The sequence below is a fragment of the Haliaeetus leucocephalus genome, unplaced genomic scaffold (assembly GCF_000737465.1).
Source record: "Haliaeetus leucocephalus isolate CR32 unplaced genomic scaffold, Haliaeetus_leucocephalus-4.0 Scaffold13, whole genome shotgun sequence".
Taxonomy (NCBI): domain Eukaryota; kingdom Metazoa; phylum Chordata; class Aves; order Accipitriformes; family Accipitridae; genus Haliaeetus; species Haliaeetus leucocephalus.
Genome location: NW_010972449.1, coordinates 3,290,527 through 3,296,761, shown reverse-complemented (window position 1 = coordinate 3,296,761; position 6,235 = coordinate 3,290,527). Strand labels below are relative to the sequence as shown.

General features: G+C 45.5%; 1 long non-coding RNA gene across 1 annotated transcript; it reads right to left on the bottom strand.

Annotated features, from left to right (window-relative positions):
* Positions 1–1,401: 1,401 nt before the first annotated feature.
* LOC104836534 lies at positions 1,402–3,830 on the bottom strand. Its single transcript, XR_774853.1, has 3 exons — positions 3,709–3,830; positions 1,646–1,906; positions 1,402–1,521 (listed from the first exon to the last, which is right to left on the bottom strand). It is a non-coding gene; the product is annotated as an uncharacterized LOC104836534 (long non-coding RNA).
* Positions 3,831–6,235: the final 2,405 nt, after the last annotated feature.

The following is a 6,235-nucleotide window of genomic DNA, read 5'->3' as shown; positions in this document are numbered from 1 at the left end:
TACAGAAAAGAGACAGCTTTAGTCCCACTGTCACCTCCTTTCTCCTTCGGAGTAACACACTATCCTCAGTGATCATATGGCATATAGCTAACTTTATAGCCTATCTTGATACTTTGCGTTCATACATGCAAGAAATGATACCTGGCCATTTAATATCCAGCTCTGTCACTGAACAAGCCACACACATGTATCAAGTGGGGGGGAAAAAAAAGCTCTGAAGGCTCGAAAGAGACAGTGCCTGATGCTTTCGTTTTTCAGATGACAATTTCCTGTATTGTATTATAGGACTCTACAATTTGAAATGATCACTTCTTCTCCTCCATCAAGATATCAGTCATATTTCCAAATCTGCTCTCTTGATCTTAAAAAGTCTTGGAAAACATCTCCAATTCAGGTCAACGACATTTAAACTGAGCAAATGGTCACCTTTGGTTTTCCTCTGCAGGCTCCTCATGCCCCTGGGAATGGGAGAGCAGAAATTCCTGGCTGGTTTCCATGACCCCAAGGACTGAACATTCCTTGCTTGAGGAGCCTTCCCAACCCCTGCAGCAACTACAACTAAGGCAGCTTGTGTCAACAAAGATTATTCAAAAGATGCCATTTAAAGTTGGTAGGGGTAGAAGGCAATGCGAGGGGGGAGGGAAGGGGGGGGCACCACTGGTAGGGATGGAGGCAGCCAACACATAAACAAGTCTACATCAAAGATATGTAGGACCTCCTGGGGGAATACTTAACAGAATCACCAGCAACAATATGAGCGCTAGCTCTTGCTTTTCTCTGAGAAGCAACTCTGGGTGAGAAAGACCCTGAACAAGGGACCCTTCTTTTTACACACCAGAAAGAAATGTTTTTGGAAACAATACACAGCCGCCTTCATTGGCATGCCTCAAGATTTCCACTTACCTCACACCCTATATTTTTACAGGATCTCAGACATAACTGGTAAGGGAACAAACATCCCCAGAGTCACATGAACAGGAGGGAAACGTAACACATGCTCCCTGGATAGATCATCTGCAAGACATGGTCCACCCACAGATGTAAGGAAGGGGAGCACAGGGAATAAGTGAGTGTGGCAGGGGTGTGCAATGGATAACTGGGCCATGCAGGGAAAAGAGCTGGGATAGCACGTTGTCCCATAAACTGCTAGCCCAGAGCTTCCTTACCAAATCGAATCTCTAACTGATCAGACAGACTATTCACAGCACTCAGTGACAATAAAGGAGCTTTTTTTTTTCCTTTATCAGTGGTAGCAGAAAAAAAGGCACTACCTGGCAAAAGGCAATGCTACAAGACATCTTCCCCCAACACAGGCTCTACTTGATTCTGTCTCCAGAGCAAAAGGGAGCCTGCAAAACTTTCATATCCATGTTTTAGTACCTGCTTACTCACCTTTTACATCTTTTGTTCCACAACAGGAAGCAGTCACAAGCATGTCACTCACAAACATGTTGACGCTCAGTTCGGTTCCTCCTGGTCCCAGCATAATGACAACCACCAGCATCAGCTCAGTTCCAGGAACTGAATAAAATAAAATAACTTTTTAAAGCCTCCATCAAGCCAGGCCGTGCCCTGGGAAGCCTCTCTAGCACAGCCTCCTCCTGTGTTAATCAGAAAAATCAGTGAAGAGCACATATATGCTTACCTACTCACCCATCTTCCCCTCCTCCCCCGACTCAGCAGAGCATTATCAGGCATTTCAAAGAGAGGTGAAGACACGTGGGTAGGCTCCATATGGCTCCTTCAAGAGGCACAAAAATTCATAATTGTCCCAGGAAGACAGCGTTCATCTCTCTTACTGCTGCATCCCCTCCAGCTGTCGATTTTTTTATGATCCTGTAACACAAGGGCTGTACATTCTCCCCAGAGAGGTGGGCAGTGGTAGGTGCAATTAAGAGGCATGCACCTAAACCATAGAAAGTTAATGAATAAACTGGTATTAGGGCAGAATGGTAGAGATTAATATCAGTAGTTCCCATTGAAGGTGGCTGGTGGATCACCATTTACACAATGGCGGCAGAGGGGCTTTTAGAGATGTTTATGCTGAGAAGCAGTCACTGTGAGCAGCGGCTTCCAACAGAGGAGAGCAGCAGTGGTACTGGTATTGTGGGATGGGACAGTTGGGGGGTGCCAGAGCATCTCTTACATGTGTGACTCAGACCATACCCAGCCTCTTTTCAAATACACAGGGGTACCATTTTTCATTTCCTTCCTCACTGGATTGCTTTTGTCACCATAAATCCAGATGTTCAGGCTTTGGGAGGGAAGAAGCAATTACACCAAAGGGATGCTCAGCACTGCAGAACTACATCAGGTTAGGCTGTGGTCCTGAAGAATTGCAACACTTATGAGATTCACTTGGACCTTGCATTCAGCGTACAAAAATATGGTACACTATCACATCTGCTTGTCCATGCTTCTCTGTTCACGTTATGTGCTTAATTTCATGTTAACTATTACAGGTCTTCAAAGCTTCCTTCTATCATAGTGTAATTTTCCACCGTAAGCAAGCCCTCTTTAGAAACAACTACCAAACTACCTGGGAAGCTTTCTGTACACAAAGCTGTAGTTTTTGGTGTGGAAGTTCTCCCCAAGGCTAGAAGCAAAATCTTAGTGGAAGGATTCCTCACTTCTTACAGGTACAAAGAACCATTCTCTAGTCATGTTGAATCACAAGATCTTGAATTACCAGTCCTAGAAGAATGCTTACTTACAACAGAGTGATTTAGCAGAGTGATGGAATAAAAAGGTGAGAGAAGCAGCAGCAGAAAAATACCCTCCGATTGACCACAGTTTCAAAATGTTAGCGCCCAGACCCTGGAGCCACAGATTACTGGACGGAGGCTCGGAGCAGCAATAGGAGTTGCCTGCAAATGGTATTCATAATGATTGTGCAATTTAACCCAGCTATCATGAAGATGGATGGATGTAGCATGCACATGTATTGCTGCCTGCACCAAACAATGGCTGAAATTGGGCAGAGGGAAAGATGACATAGTGTAATTTGCAAATAATTAGTATGCCTGTGGCCTTTCTTCACCTTTCCATCTCCTTATGCATTACGCAAAATATTCATGACCCAGGGCAATAACCCCTCCCAGTTCAGATCTCCACATCCCACTCTTTTCTCCTGCCTCTGATTTGCCAGTGATTCAGCTTCCCTTGCCCATGTATGCTTGACCTATAAGTATGTTCTCACTTACCTTCATACGCTCAGACAAAACTTCTAAAAATGACTACCATTTTGTCTCTCAGCTGCCTGCATAAAATTCCCAGCTTCCACAGGGTCTGAATGAACTCAGACACATGATCGAATTGGTGCTTGTTTTTTCTGTTACTCCTTTGTCTTATTTCTATGTCTAATTTTTTTACACTGTATTCTTTTTTAGCTTGTTCAATGTATACAGCTGCTAGCAAAGCAAGGGCCAAACTTAACAGCAAAAGAAATATTTAAGAAGATCATTTCCATTCTTAAATGCAGAGAGCTCAATTTAACCCACAGAAAAAGTCTCTTTGATAGCTCAGCATCAACCAGACACAGGAAGCACTGAGGCAGTTATTCTTGGGCCTTTACAGAGAACTGGAACACAGTGTTTTCCATTCGTGCTATGGACTGTTCTGCCACATCACCTCACTGTCTGATTCTTGACAAAAAACAGAGGAAAGCATTGAAAACTATCTAATGGCCGGCCTCTCAGGATGACTTACCTTGTTTAACAATGAGCCTTTTGGGTTTATTGAGCCTCCGCATCTTGTGCGTGCTGGGACATGTTAGCAGTTTAACTGAGGTGAAGAAAAATAGCACTTTTATGAGTTGCCAGGCCAGTGAACAGTCAGAGTGAGAAAGTCTCGTTGCTCCTGACCAGAGTTGCTCACCCTTCAGGGGCACCTAACTGAAATACCATAACAAAGGATCAATTATGTTACAGCTGAGAAACACAGGAATGTCTTCCTGAGCACAATTCCAGAATGTGGTCCGCAGAGAGAGAGCTGGGAGGGGGGAAACAAGAAATCAAGCAAACAAAGGGGAAGACCCTCCAAAAGAAAAAGGAGGCCTCAAAAACATGAAGTGAGAGGCCATACTGACCTGTCCAAGGCAAAGAGAAAAGTTGCCACCAGCTTGCTGCAAGTACTCTGGCAAGGCACTGTCCGGTTCAACTAGCCAGAACGTTTTCAGGCTTCACCAGAACAAATAAGGACCTGGGCTAATAACCTTAATAAGCCAAACATTCAGGAAAATTTAGAGGCACTTTTGCTCTTAAGTTGCTTAACTGCTCTTAAAAATCCTTTGTGGTTGCCCCAATCCCACCTGACTTCTTAGCAACTCCCTAAGGGCCTTAGTCTTGATGCTGAGTCAGGTAGTGTCATCCTGGGGAGGAGTATCCCAGTGAAGACAACGGAGTCTCCATCATTGTCTCGTTCAAGAGTGGGGAAATCTGCCTGAAGTAAATAACCAGAAAAGTCAACAGAACAAGCTGCTTTACAGACCTGAGCTTTCTACCCCAAATTGAACAGGATTTAATTTCCTCTGGCCTCCACAGGATGACACAGCACAGGTGTTACCTAATCAGCATAGTGATGGAGATCTTGCGTGAGTGTCTCCCAGCCTAGTCCATCCTCTGCTGAATTCCAAAACTGCAGCATCCATCCCTTCTCAATGGTATATTACACTGGGTCCAAACCTGAATTCACGTTCACACACAGGCTGTGCCCACAGAAGCCAGAAGACCTACTCACAGGGTGCTGTGAGATGCACTGGGCTTTCCATATTAACAGCAATAACTGTATTTGATATGGGTCTTTTGCAGAGTCATCTATAGGCTGAAGAGCTTCCAATGTCATCTCCACCCTGGCAAAACATTTGATCTGAGTGGGGACCGAATTAGTTGGGAACCTGAAAGCCCACAAACAGCAGAGGGAGCCCTCACTGCTCCCTGTCCTCCAGCTCGAGCATCCTGTCCGAGTTTAAAAATAAAAATGACCCTCAGTGGTCATCAGGAAAAATGGAGGTACAACTATACACACGCTGCACTTGCAGTACAAATGCTGCTGAACTATTACACCAAGTTAGATGCCCAAATCTGGGGCTTATGAAGGGCTGTGTTTTGGAGATTGTTTCCCCTGCTGCACAGCCTGGCCATTAACCAAGTGCATCAGGCACAAAACACAGCAATCAAAACATGCATTCAGTCCAGATTCTGGTTTGTATCTAGAGTTTCACTGGGCACATGGAGATGGAAGTGAGGTCTGGACTGGACTGCTGGAGCCACCAGTTTTGGTCCCCCCTTTCCTGCTGTGCTGCTGGAAATCCCCAGGAAGGCCCCCTCCCACCTCTGCACCATGACAGCCACCAACTGTTGAAGGTGGGGGCAACACTGAGCTCCCCATGAAGCGTGGAGACTTCTCGTGGCAGTCGCTAGAGACGAGATGGCCATTTTTTGAGCTGAATCCCATCAAGTTAGTGGCTGAAACGTTTCTGTAAGGAGCTAAAGAAAGAAACAGTCAGGGGTGAAACGTCACGTTTACGCCATTGAAATGCAAGGCAGATGCTTCCTAGTCTGTTTACTGGCACATTACCGGTGGTTTGTTGTCTGCAGTTCTGACAACCCAGGGTTTCTAGATCTGTGAGGAAAAAACCCAAGTCCCCAGGCTCCAGAAGTTACCTTTTCCCCACCATGTGCTTCCCAAGTTAGAGGAACAGCAATTGCCTCTACTCTGCAAATCCAACTTGCTCAGAAAAAAACAAGCCCTTTAGCCCTTTTCTGCTCACGAAGCAAGCAGAAGGAAATGCTGTAAATAAGTGGAAAGGCTCGGTGCTGCCGCTATTTCCTGACTCCCAGCACCGAATGAGAGTACAGGGGTCTGTGATCAAGGAGAATATTCCCAAAGAGAAACTATCATAGAAGGAGTGAGGCTGGAGGCCTTCCCTCCACTTGAACAGTAGTGCTGTCTCCTCCCTTGGCTAAAACAAACAGCATATGTAAAGCAAAAGTGCATGTCCTGAAGATTTAAGTTGTGGTAGCACCTGGAAATCTAGGATTCTTCACTCCCTCTTCCCTTCTTGCTCCTATATGGTTCCCTGGAAGAAACAGCAGGGAATCAGCTAGTATATCCTGGGATGCCAGTGCAGAGAGATATGGCCAGCCTCAGTGCCTCTCCCTCACACACCACAGCATGCGGCTTTTCAGGAAGCAGGAGAACATAGGGCAGAGTGGAAGAAACTAGCAAAGAAACA